Here is a 12,805-nt window from a genome sequence, read left to right on the forward strand (position 1 = left end):
TGGACTACAAGATCAGACCAGAATGCTCTTCAAGATCGCCGCAGCTGGCACCACAACCACAGACACAGTGTTGTCTGCATCCGTCTACACTTGCTTGAACACTTGGTCAGCACTTGCATACATGTGCAAACGTCCCTCTATGCCCTTGGCCCTGGTGGCCGTGATGGGGTGGTTATGGTGGTGCCGCAGCCGCCGACTCACGTCTCGTCTCGTCTGCCCCAGCACGCTGCAATGCCACTAGCCACTCCGACTACAACCTTCTGCTGCCCTGCAAGTTGCACTTGTGCTCGTGAGCCACCGCGCGGATCCGTGCCGTCTGCACGCCAGGTCAAGCTCTGCAGCCGGACAACAGAGCTGCTCGTTTTTTTTTCTTTTCTTTTCTCTGCCCTTTTTTGCTTCTTTCTTTCTTTTATGCAATGCATGCACATGTAACGGAGAGCTGACCGTCCGTGAGGAATAACACTGGTCATGTATGTATGTATGTGCGCACATGTATTCACACGCACATGCTATATTTATCTTTACCTCTGTATCTCTGCATGTCTGCATGCATGTCCTGCCCGTGATGCGCCATTATGGTCGGTGTCCAGATGTTTCTGTGTTCACATGCTCCCGCAATTATCTGTCTCGTCTGCTCCTGGCCTGTCGTTCCCACCAGACCATGCCCCTCGAGGTCAAAGGCCGTCTTCAAAGCGGCCATTGGGCCATCCTTATAGAGGCAAAGCCGGCCCAGTGGCTCAGCAGAGATCGCAGCGTAGCATCTAGGCGCGTGTAGATGTCTGTTGTACTTGTCCCTGAGTCTGGGTCTGAGTCTGAGTCTGAGCCTGCACATGCAAGAGACATACCGAGCACAACCTCTCGTCTCGTCTACTTGTAACTGCTTATCTATTGGACATTTGTGTGGTTTGGCCTACACCCTACGGGCTAGGCTAGGCTGGCTTGTCTTGTCTTATAAGTGCTCTCAACCCTTGTACCTTGTAATGCCCGTTCCCTTCCCTTCCCTTGCCTTGCCTTTTCTGAGCTACCTTGCTAGTTCCCTCAGACAAAGCTCGTCATACTTGGGGTTTTTCTTATGTACATACAACACAATACACACAGTTGACTAGCCAGAAACAACATAGCCATGCTCAATGACTGTCCTTTTATGTCAACCAACTTCTTCAGCGCACGTGATGAGCTGCAGATGGGTATGGGTATATACGCATGTATGTATGTACGGGCACATGCTGGGACGTCGACCAACCAGGGATGCAGTTTAAGCGCCAGATTTTGGCAACAGGGGTGCAGACAGGAAGGACAGAGAAAGAGACAGATCGGGAGTTCAAGCAAAATCAAGAGTTGGATTCCGTAAAAAAGAATAATCAGTAAAGAGAACCGACGGGAGGGACTGAGAGCAAAACCTGCTTCTGCGTGGCCGTGTCGTGCAAGTAGCGTGGCCTAACCCTAATATGGCTTTACCCCCTGGGTTAGTCTGATGTGTCATTCCACTAATTAGCTTCCGGCAAGCCGACAATGAGAACCAGACAACTCGGGCCTATCAATTGACTTTGTCCGCTGTCAGAGTTATACAACAAACACAGTCAGCACATCACATCACATCACATCTGTCTCGACTCGAAATAAAAAGCCATTGTTTAGCGCTGTGACTTGCAAGCATGTGTCCCTGTTGGACCCAAGGCTCAAGTGACACCTTTCAACGACATGCCAACAACACCACAACTCGAAACTCTCTTCCAGGACGCCTCTAACTACACATGTTGGCTTGCCCGAGTACAATGTCCACGGCGGCCTGCGGCTGGCTAGCAATATACATACATACAGAGTTGTCAATTTCATCCTGCTACACAGCCCGTCAAAGTATGCTTAGCCCTTTGGCAGCGACGCTCCCCCATTCGCTCCATATCCAAGTTGGGCTTACCGCACTACGCAACTCTGGACCGCATCGTGTCACACACCCACGCCCACACAGCATTCCGCCTGACGCCCTGTTCTCCGCAGTGGCCGCGTCAACAGGCTGTCAGGCTCCTTCTCTAGCAGCCAAGCCAAATGACTGCAATTTCTCAGTCTCTCCAACCAAAAAATGCCACCATCTTGCGTGCGAGTGATATCTACTCGGACCTTGGGCTAAATGTTTCCTGTTTACTATTATTAGCCCATTAGCCTGCTGAGATAGCGAGGGATCTGAATTCCGTTTTCTCTTGTCTGGCCTCCTAGTGACCAAGTCTCCGAAAAGACGGTGAGGATGTGCAGCAAAATGACGTTGCAGAAGCTGTTTTTTCTTTTCTTTTCTTTGTTTTTCAATTTCGTCGGTCTTTTTGGGCCCTTTTTTGTCCACGCATGGCTTGATCCTTTTGAGTGACCTCATCAATTAGAACATTCACCAAGATATGATCTCGCACGAAAGAAGAGCGACAAGAAAAAGAGAGGTACACTCCTTCAGAGAAAAGGCAGAGGGCAAAGTGTGAGGCCAGTGGAAAATTCAAGCTCCTGTATAAAACCGTCGTAGTTTTGCGTAATATGCATATATAAATATGTGTGTACACCAACCCTGAAGCCGCCATGCACCCAATATCAAGTGAAAAAGTAGCCAACCAGTAGCACCATACACAAGTGCCTTGCTGTCTCCTGCTGTACGCGCTTTCCCAAACGTGTCGGCGCCCACGTACACAGATATCGGTGCTGGTTTCCGGTGCCTGCGTCTATTGCACGTCTTGCATCTGCATCGATGCTGGGACCCGGAATCAAACTCGTGGTGGCAGAGCAGAGGGTTCTTTTGCCACGAGATGAGCGAGGGCCCGGACGGCCTATCTTCCTAGCCGTTTACTCATCTGCTAGTCAGTTGCTACTGATCTGCAGTAGTGCTATGCATGCTCGGTTCTCGTCTTTTTCTTGTTGCGTCCCAAGGGTATGCAGCATAGTGTTTGTCCCATCCTTGACGCCCAGCCCAGCTTTGACGCATGTCTGTTCCCTCTTTTTGTTTTGCCTTGGTTATTCTTTTTGTATTACCACTCTCTCTCTTGGGTGTAGTCTTTCTGTCTCTGGAAACAGCGTGGCGCACTTCGTTTCAATGGTCTCCCGCCCTCGCGTATGAGCACCAAATCCCAAGTCCCTCTGAAAGTACTAGCTACATGATGGAGTTCAACAAAGGCCAACTTGCGAAAAGGTGGTCAGAGAGTCAAAAAAGACCAGATGCACCACAGGAGTCTCCTCGTCACGCTCCTCGTCTCTGCGGCATGGGACTTTATGACCTAAGAAGCGGCCGCCACGCCACTTGCGTTATTCCCGTGCCGTTTTTGGGTCGGCGTGCTATCGGCACCACTTACAGACAATTCCAACGACCAACTAGTAGCATGTTGAAGACAAGAAACCACACCATAAGCATTGCGATACTACACAGCTACGTAACAACGGGCCAGTCGCGGGCAAGGGAGCACTCTAAAAGGAGGGCTCAGACATACAACTCGGACTTATAGCTATAGAATGTAAGAATATCAACCAATTAGAGAGACGACTACAGGCTTCTTCAGGCACCACAGATGTAGCACGCACAAGCAAGAGAGAGAAAAAAAATACATTTATAGATCAAGTAGCTTGAGACTGGCAAAGGGGAGAATTCTCTGTGGCTTTTTCTTTCTGACTTACACTAACTTGTTAATTAGTTAATGCCGAAAATCAGGATGCAGACAAAACTACAAATGAATCCTGGCGATATAACCCTAGCTCTCTAATGTACCAGGGCTAACCCTGCAACCATCCTTCTCTTTTACATGACTACATCCATCTACCCTGCACGTCCTCTACCCTCTCTGTATGGCTCGGTTCAGCTCAAGAACTTTATTTCATGTCAACCTCTCAATCCCACCCCAGACTCCTTCTCTAACCCAGGCGGCAATGATTGGATATCAAGACTGCCCGCCTTTGCGTTATATTCCGGTTGAGATGAGGGCCTGAGCAAACCAGCCAGGCCTACTAGACTACTAGACGTACTTTTTCTTCTTTTTTTTTTCTCGAGTCTCATACACAAGACCTCATACTTCATTATACGTCTGGTGATGTGCATAAAAGTACCGCCGCCATGACGCCTGTCTGGAACTCGGCCTTGGTCGGCTATGACTGCCATCTCCTGCCAGTTGATGGAATCAAAGTACTGTTTTCCTTGTTCTGTGCATGCTGCAAGTTACAACCATACATGAACACATTTCTACAGTAAGAAATTGGCCCTGGATAGTGAGTCGGGCTGGTCCTTGTTTGTATTCTAGACTTGTGCCTCCGGTTCTCACGGCCAAAGACAAGAATCCTGGCCCTTGTTCGTTGCTCTTGACATCCATCCATCCTTCCCGTTTTCTTCTATGCACTCAGCAGAACTTAGACGACAGAACAACAAGATAAAGAGCTCTGGCTGGTCAATAATTTGTCTCACAGTCGCATGACTTGCCGCTGTCTATCCACTAGTTTAGAGTCTTTCAAGAATACCAAAAAAAGCAATATTAACCAAAATAACTAGCCAGCCATACACCATCGAGACCCCCACAACGCCCAACCTTCTACGCGTCTCTTGTATTTACTTGTGCTTTTTGGCCATGTGCTTCCATCCATTTGCTTCAAATTGCTCTTTCGGGCCTGTGGCTGGCACTGTGTACCTCATCACATCTTGCATCGGCCAAGCTGTTTTTATATGTATAGCAGCACCAGCACCAGCACACTAACTCGCTCCTCTGCCTGTATCCACTTGCATGGAAGATGTACTTTTACCATCACAGCTCTTTTCAGTCTGTTGTTCTCCTTTTTATATCACTGTGATTACTCCCAGCTCATATATTGACATCCACATCTTTCACACGGCTAATATCACATTGCATCTCTACCTATAATGGCCAGTCCAAAGAAGAACGTGATCTTATCGCTACTTACAGCTGAAATGAGACAAAAAAACAAGCTGCAGCTACGAAACAACGCCGAGAATTAACAAGTAAAGCAGGGAAACAAAATAACACAATCTTCCCTCGTTCCCCCGGGGGAAGGGGGGGGGGGATACAATAGCTCATGTCACTTAAACATTGTGCCCATCTCTTATATTAGTTAGGGTTAAGACCTGATTTACAATGGATTCCCAAAAGTCCAAGTAACATCAGCAAGAAGAAAAATGTTTTGTTCACGTACTTCTTTTTCTATTTTCTCTCTAACTAGCCAACTGCATTTTCGAGACTAGTCTACTGCAAACGTCTTCAAAATACCATGCCATGACTACTTTTACGCATGGCTGGGAATATTTCTGCGAGTTCCCGAGGGCTACATGCAAATGAAGCGGGAATGCAAGGACTTGTTTGCTCGTGGATGGACGCGCGTGTCACTTGAACGTACTAGTTACCTGTAGTTAGCTATACATTTGCTTTTTGGTATATAGACATAGTACTAGGACACAGCCTGTGCTGCTTGTGATCTTGAGCGTGGGGAAGGGGTTCTGGTGCAGGAAGGACCATAAGACGGAGAAGGAGTTTGGTGTGGCTGACCAAGCCTGTCTGACATAGCCAGACTGCAGTTCACTTGTGAATACCCTGATGCTGTGACTAAACGGCAAAGTGCAGATATGAATGCCCAAGATGTGTACACATATATAGCAAGAAACAGGCAAGAAGGAAATCGAGATATAACTGCTGGGTCGTTGTGATACGAAGGCGCGTACTACATGCATCCACGGGCGGCAGCCCAAAAAAAGGTTCAAGTGGTGAGAGAGATGACGAGAAAGAGACCTATCGAGACAGACAAAGGTTCTTTTCTTGGCATATGTACTGGCGGGCGGCGGAATCTGAACCGAGCAAGGAGGGGGCGGGGTGTGGGTATACAGACACCCCAAGCATAACAATAGGGAAACAGAGATGTATGTATATATATAGAGAGAGAGAGGAAGAGGCTGGCACTAACAAGACGTGAGGGCATGCCGCTAGACAGACCCAAGACTCATGGCCTTGTGTTCGCGTGTGTTGTATGCGTAGACTGGGTGTAAGAAGTAGAGGAGACTAAAAGCGAGGAATACCTATCGAGCAAGATTCCTTTTCCAGGAAAGGCCAAGGAGTCGCTGCAATAGTCAGTGCAGTAGATCGCAGCCAAGCAGCAGACCGATGTGCACGGCTCACCGCAGCCCCTCGTGGCGCCGTCTTCAGCGACCCTGAACCTGGGCTACAGGTCCACACTTGAAGCAACTAACCTCTTTTCATGCTCCTGGCTATGCACCTGTGCTGTTAGCAATCCATCTAGCCGTCAGGCAACCAGGTCAGATTCTTCCTTGTCCTACAAGTATGCTATATGTGCATATCTACCCCTCTCTTGCTCACTGGGGGTTGGTCAAGAGTCTAGATCTTTGCCATCATGCTACAGTTTTGTTGAGATTCTGGACTCGACTCATTAGGTCTGGATGCACATTAACTTGAAAGTAAACCTGGGTTGGTTTTCTGCGAATTGTTGTTTGTAAGACCGGGCGTGCCCACGGCGCCTAAGAAGCGGAATTGGAGACTGTCAGTTGAAGAGATACGAGATCAAGCCGGGGGGTGGGTAGTGGTGATTGGTCTCGAAACATCAGGCCATGTTCCATAGATCTTGCCATGGAACGCGGAGGAGACATGACAAAGAGGCTTCTGTTCTTTCAAAGCGGGAAATCTGGCTTGTTAGAAGAGGAGACATGAGCAGAGACAAAAGCCAGGTTGCAAAACAGACAGCTTGTTTTGCGTGGTGGAGAGACACAATGAACAAGAAGTCAAGGTTAGACAGGCAGAAATGAGAGCCAAGTATATACAGGTGAAGAATGGATGGGGGTCAGGCACATGTGCCAATTTCCATTGCACAAGCGTGTTCTTGGGACGAAAGTAATAGAGGATGAGACAACAGGGTGGAGTGTGTCCCAAGCACTACTGCCATGTGTGTGTAGTTATGTATGTGTGTACTTGTACAAGGAAAGGCAATGCAGATGTGTGTATGCTGTATGTTGCAAGCTGGATGCTGGATGCTGGATGCTGTATGCTGTAGTTATGCATGTCCGTAGTTATAGAGGATACAGCACCTATAAATGTCTCAATCTTGTGGCTAGCCAAGTGGAAAGGCTCGAAATATATCCGAGAGTCAGGCCATGCATGCTGTGGTACTTGGACTACCGTACAGACACTGAAAATGCCCAGGGCGAGTATCCAGGCCTTGCTCACTAGCGGTACGGTCCTTTATACCAGCGCCGTCATCCAAACATCTGGCTGGCCATGCCTCCTCCTCGCTTTCAACTTCTTATTCGGCCATGTGTGACACACCAGGAATCAGTATTCCGATGCTGTGGCGGTCAAAGGGCGGGCAGAAGCTAGTCACAGAAAATTTGTGACAGCCAAGGATGTGTTCCACCGAGAGACTGGAATGGGGACGAAGCTAAGAGCAATGGGAGAGACAAGAGAGGCCGAGGGAGAGGAAAAAAGATTCTTTAGTGCAGAAACAGGACCACGGCCAAGGGACAACATTTAGTGCATCACAATCGGTGGTTTGGGCCGTTCTGACTGTGCTAGTGAGATTGAGCACACTCCTGAACGTGGCCCATTCCGGAGTCGGGTCTTGTTGCTATTGGGTCCCCTTTCCCAGGGATACTTTGTCAAGCTTTACCCCTCGACTGTCAGTCAACCTGTTTTTCTTCCCTTTAGTCTCCCGCTTTGTCTTGGTCGGATTAGGCAAGCTTCAGAGGCAAAAAGCTAAAAGTCTCGAGGCTTATGAAGAAAGAAGAGTAAGAGAGCTAGAAGTGTGTTGTCCTTTTTATTTTAGCTCGACAGGTGAGAATGGCAGACATCCATGAGAATCGAAAGATTTGAACATGGAGAGAGCACAAGGGATTCAGGAAATACTTGAAGCGCCCGTGGGGCTCAGTCAAAGGCAAGGTGAAGCCGAGGGAAGACTGGTCGTGTCGTGTCTACTCGTAGTTTCTTTTGACTTCAAGGCACTTTTCTAGCCTTATGCAGGTTTTGTCAGGCAAGAGACTCGGGGAGAAATACAATAAAGCATAGTTGTCTCTCTCTCTCTCTTAAAGTGGGAGTTGAGGCGCTCGCTGTTTCCATGTCCCCGCGGGGCATTTTGTAGACATCATCTTTGAACAAGTTTAACGAGGCCAGATCACATCACTCCCTTGTTTTTTGTTCTGTGCGTATGTGACTAGGGGGGGGGGGGCGAGTCTGTTTTATTCTAGTACAAGGGCAAAAGACACACACTATCGCAAAGGGAAAACAACAGGCCAGCAAGAAGACTCAACTCGGCGGGGAGGGGAAGAGGGAGGGAGGGGGAGAGATGGAATGTAACATGGAGTGAAATCCTACACGGTGCTCCTCGTGTTATTATATGCAAGTATTAATATGCATTTTTCACCAGACAGCATGTAGTCCGGAATGGTCACCCAGGTGTCTTCCGCAGAACAAAAGAAAGTGTAGAGACAACCAAGTCGTTACAACAGAGGTAGGTCTGGACATTTTGTCGCTACACCAAGCAGTCCGACCGGCGAAGGGAGTTTGAGTGATGACTGCATCACCGCACTCTGCATTATGCATTAAGCATTGTGCATTCTGCGGCGCGGCATGAAGAGTAGACGAAGGACAAGAGGACAGAAACGAGCTTGTACCTACAGAGACGGATATGGGCTTGACTGACGACCAGGGAGCTCGAAGAAAAGAAAAAGTGAAACGAGCCATCACCCAGCGGTAGAATGGATTTGGGCCGGGGTTGGGGTACTGGCGAGCGCATTAGCTTGATGCTGACGCTGCGAGGGAGGCCCTCGAGAAGCCTGCGATCTTGTTCTTGTCCCTGCAATGACGTATTCGAGAATGGGTGTCCATGTATGTATGTACATACATCGAGACAAGGCCGATCAAAATAGCTATAGGAAAGGGAAAGAGATGGGCTCGTCTCGTGGGTGTGGTCTCAGAGTGAAGCAGCTGCTCACCGACTCTTTGCCCTGACAATGACGCCCAGAGGAGGACCGCAGGCAGTGGCAAGTTGATCCATGTGTGGCTCGTAGGGCTTTATTTTATGTGCACAAACTGCCACCAAAATGGACGAATGTCCGGGGCAGCATGTGTGTCTACTCGTCTTGTAGTGCCGGTGTCGGTGATGGGGTAATATCACGAGACCTGCAGCATTACCTGCAGAGCCGCCCATGAGCCAATCATGGACGCAGGCAAAGACCGGCAGAAGATTACAATAACAACAACGCACCCGCTGGTTCAGTATCTTGGGTGACTATAGTAGTAATCATGCTGCCTTGTTGTAGGTCTTATTTGCGCCGTCAGTCGCAAGTCTTTCCCGCCACGCCACCCTCGGCTCGAGCTGGCTTGTCATTCTTTCCGCCTCAATTGAACTCCCCCGGCTGGTTAGCAAGAGACGGTAGGCATTCGAGGGCAGATTAAGCAAATAAACAGCTAGTTTTCTCCAAGTCACCTGGCCGTCTTGGCTTCTTGTCCCCCCGCTTCTCCCGCTCGCTTGACTACTGAGGTTTTCTTCGAATCCCCAATCCGAGTGTAGTATATGTGTGTGTGAATACTTCTAATTGTACAAGTAGACCAGCCTGGCTGTGAGGCTAGCCTTGTTCAAGCTCGAATGCAACCTTCATCTCGCGGCATCCAGTCAGAAACGGCAGAGCGTTGTGGGTTTGTTGAGACTCTGGCAAAGGATTCTCTAGCCTAGTCCAACCAAGACGTGGAGGGGTACTGGACAGGCCTTCCGAGCCTGGCCTGGGTTGGCTAGCAGGGCACAGGGGCATGAAGAGGAGGGTAGAGGCGGGTAAAATAGAGGCCGTGAAGTTAATGAGAAGTGGGAAAAAAGAAAGGAGTTGACTCGAGAAAAAAAGGAAAAAGAAAACAAAAGATGGCCTGTGCATAGACTTACATGGGGATGAACGTATGATTCCGTTGCCTGTTCATGTTCAAGCGGCGCCTGGCTCGAACAAGCAGCAGAGCAGACTTTGTCGATCAACTCCAAGTGGTCCAAGTCGACAAATTGGACGAAACCTTTGGCATAAAGCAGTGTGGCCCCCGGTGCGGCTTGCTTGGCCTACCAAACCCCCCACCCCCCCCACCTCATGTATAAAGCATTTGGACGAACATGAGCACGAGTACAGGCACAAGCAAGCATTTACTTGTACAGACACAAAGCAGAAGTAGAAGCAGCAGCAGCAGCAGCAGAAACACCAAACGACATGTCGTCCATCTGCGCTCTGACCTTGGCTTAGCTTCTTTGAGTAACTAGTAGATTTTGTACATACACATGCTTGTATGTCAGCCACTAGCCAAACTAGCTCGACCAGCCCAGTGTATTGCGATTTACACATGCAAGCACATGTTTGGATTGCTCCAGGCTGACTGAGCTGGTATCCAGACAAGCACGCCCAGATTCATCTGAGACAAGGTCAGGTCGGGTCAACTGGAGCACATGACAATCGACAGCGGACAGGTTGCAGGACACGAACCAAGATTGGACACTGTCATCTTCATGGTGGAGTGTGGCACAAGGCCAGGGGAACCAAGGCCATCCCATTCATCCATCGTAGCCCTGGGTGGCACTGGCAGCGATGAATGCAGGCCTTGATGCGCAAGCACATTCACTATCCGTAGGACGCCAGTCCAGTGCCACAGAAGACGCAGGCTATGGCCGAGCCAGAAGAGAAAAGCAAGACAGTCGTCTGAAGGAACAGAATGTGTCTCACTCTGCTGCACTCTTTTTTTTCTCGCAAATCAACTGAAAGGAGTATAAAGCAGGGTTAACTGTGTGTTTGCTTGATTATCCGGGGTGTGCTTTATCAGCGGGCGGGATGGCAGAAAAGCCGAGTCTCTTGATGTCTGCTTTCAGTGCGGCAAGGGTCTTTTTGATTGATCTCACATGGAGTTTGCTGACGGCTTATGCCTTATGCGGGTGACGTTGGAAATCAAGTTGACGATTTTTGATTTTGCCGTTAGCCTCGAGAGACAAAGCTAGGGAAGTAACGACGGGTGATTAGTAATAAACCAAGTATCCAAGTACCTACCACCCCATATGATGTTGTGATGTTTAGTTAGTTAGTTACTGTTGCTACTACTACTTGAACTCGTAAGAATGCACACCACCAAGAAGAAACATTAGACAATATCTGCCAGTAGCTGCTGCTTTTATGCCGTACAAGTAGCGAGACCACCTCGTAAATCAGACCAATGAAAACGCAGCAAACCGGGTGTGGTATTTTCTTTTTCTCTCCGACGTCTGTTTCTCTATACAAGGAGATCCGCGTACAACCACAAACAACTCCATCTCTCTCTCTCTACATCCCGCTGCCAGTGCTCTCTGTGCTTTCGCATGGCAGGCATGGGCGGCTGTTCTGTCTTCTTGCCCACTTACAAGCATGTTAGTTGTCCATCTGCTCAACTGGCCCCATGTTCCAGCCTGCCTTTGCAGCCAGGATGAAGAACCTTGAAGCTCCATTCGCTCTTATCAGCGCTGGCGTGTGCCTGTAACTAACTATATAGACATCTTCTTCTTGTCCTCTCGGCCGAAGCGCTGCAAATCCTGGTGCTAGGCCTGATTTGACAGACTTTGAAAGTCAATCCCACAGAGCCAACACAATGAACCAGAGAACACAAGCAAAGGCGGCATTGCTGGTCGCGTCATTTTCTTGCTGGTGTCTGTGTTGAATCTCCCGTAGTGTATACAAGCATAAGGCCGAGTTGATGTATGTACATGTACACTGTTGGTTATAGGAAACTAAAAAGAAAAATGTTGAAAAAATCACAGTCTTTGTCCCTTTGGACTGCATGGAAGTCTGACTGGACAACATAGGCACTGCTGTGAGAACGCAGATATGGTGGGATTATTCTATGCAGCCTAGAGATGCTTGGTACCATATGGATACGAGTACTACTTGCATAGGTGGTTACGGGTATGAAGGTATGTATGTACTATGTATGCAGACCCCGTACAAAGCAGATACTTGAGATCTCTATGTACATACATACATATGTATGTATGTGTCTGTACAATCACACATGTATGTACACACAGATGCCTTCAACACCGAGACATGCTCCAAGCAAGTCCTTGACCAGTTACTTGCCTGCACAAACAAACATGTATGTACCCTGCGGGAAAGGCGGAAAGGCACTTCTCGCCATCGGCGGGATGAACAGGGCGCATGCTATGAAGGGAAGATCTCTGTCAGTGCATTCAAGGCAACACAAGAAGGCTGGCCACTTGGACACAGCATCAACATCATAGTTAATTGCTTTTGTCTCTTTTTTTTTCTCCTCTTCTCTCCCTCCCTTGTCATCTCCCTCTTCGACGTCAACGCCATTGCCCTCTTACCCTCATCATCCATGTTCCTTGACGCGGGAGCATTACTGACCATATCCTTGTTCAATCAGAACGACCATTGCTTTGAGTTCTGATTGCCAACCTCAAAGTCGATCTTGATATTGTTGGTAGTATTGTGTTTCAAAGCGCCGCCTCACAGCGTAACTCGAGCATCTTATTCATCGGCCCGCATAGTTGTACAGCTAACTTGTGAATTGAGTAGGCGTCAGCTTTCTCTTGACCTTGGGCTCTCCGAGCAGCGATGAAGAATACCACCGGCTCGCTTAATACCCTGAAGAAGGCTGAGAGCATACACTTGTAGTTAATTATAACTAACTTGCAACTCTCATTTGGCCTTATCGTGCCATGAAATACACGTCGATCAAATCAGTGCACCGCAGACTGGCAGCCTCACACAAAGACAGGTGTCGATATGATTGCATCCAATGAGATGTATTCCAACTCATAAGCACAGAGGAGT

This window comes from Berkeleyomyces rouxiae (genome assembly GCF_048999995.1).
Source record: "Berkeleyomyces rouxiae strain 22BRR77 chromosome Unknown BrBRR77_ptg000001l, whole genome shotgun sequence".
Taxonomy (NCBI): domain Eukaryota; kingdom Fungi; phylum Ascomycota; class Sordariomycetes; order Microascales; family Ceratocystidaceae; genus Berkeleyomyces; species Berkeleyomyces rouxiae.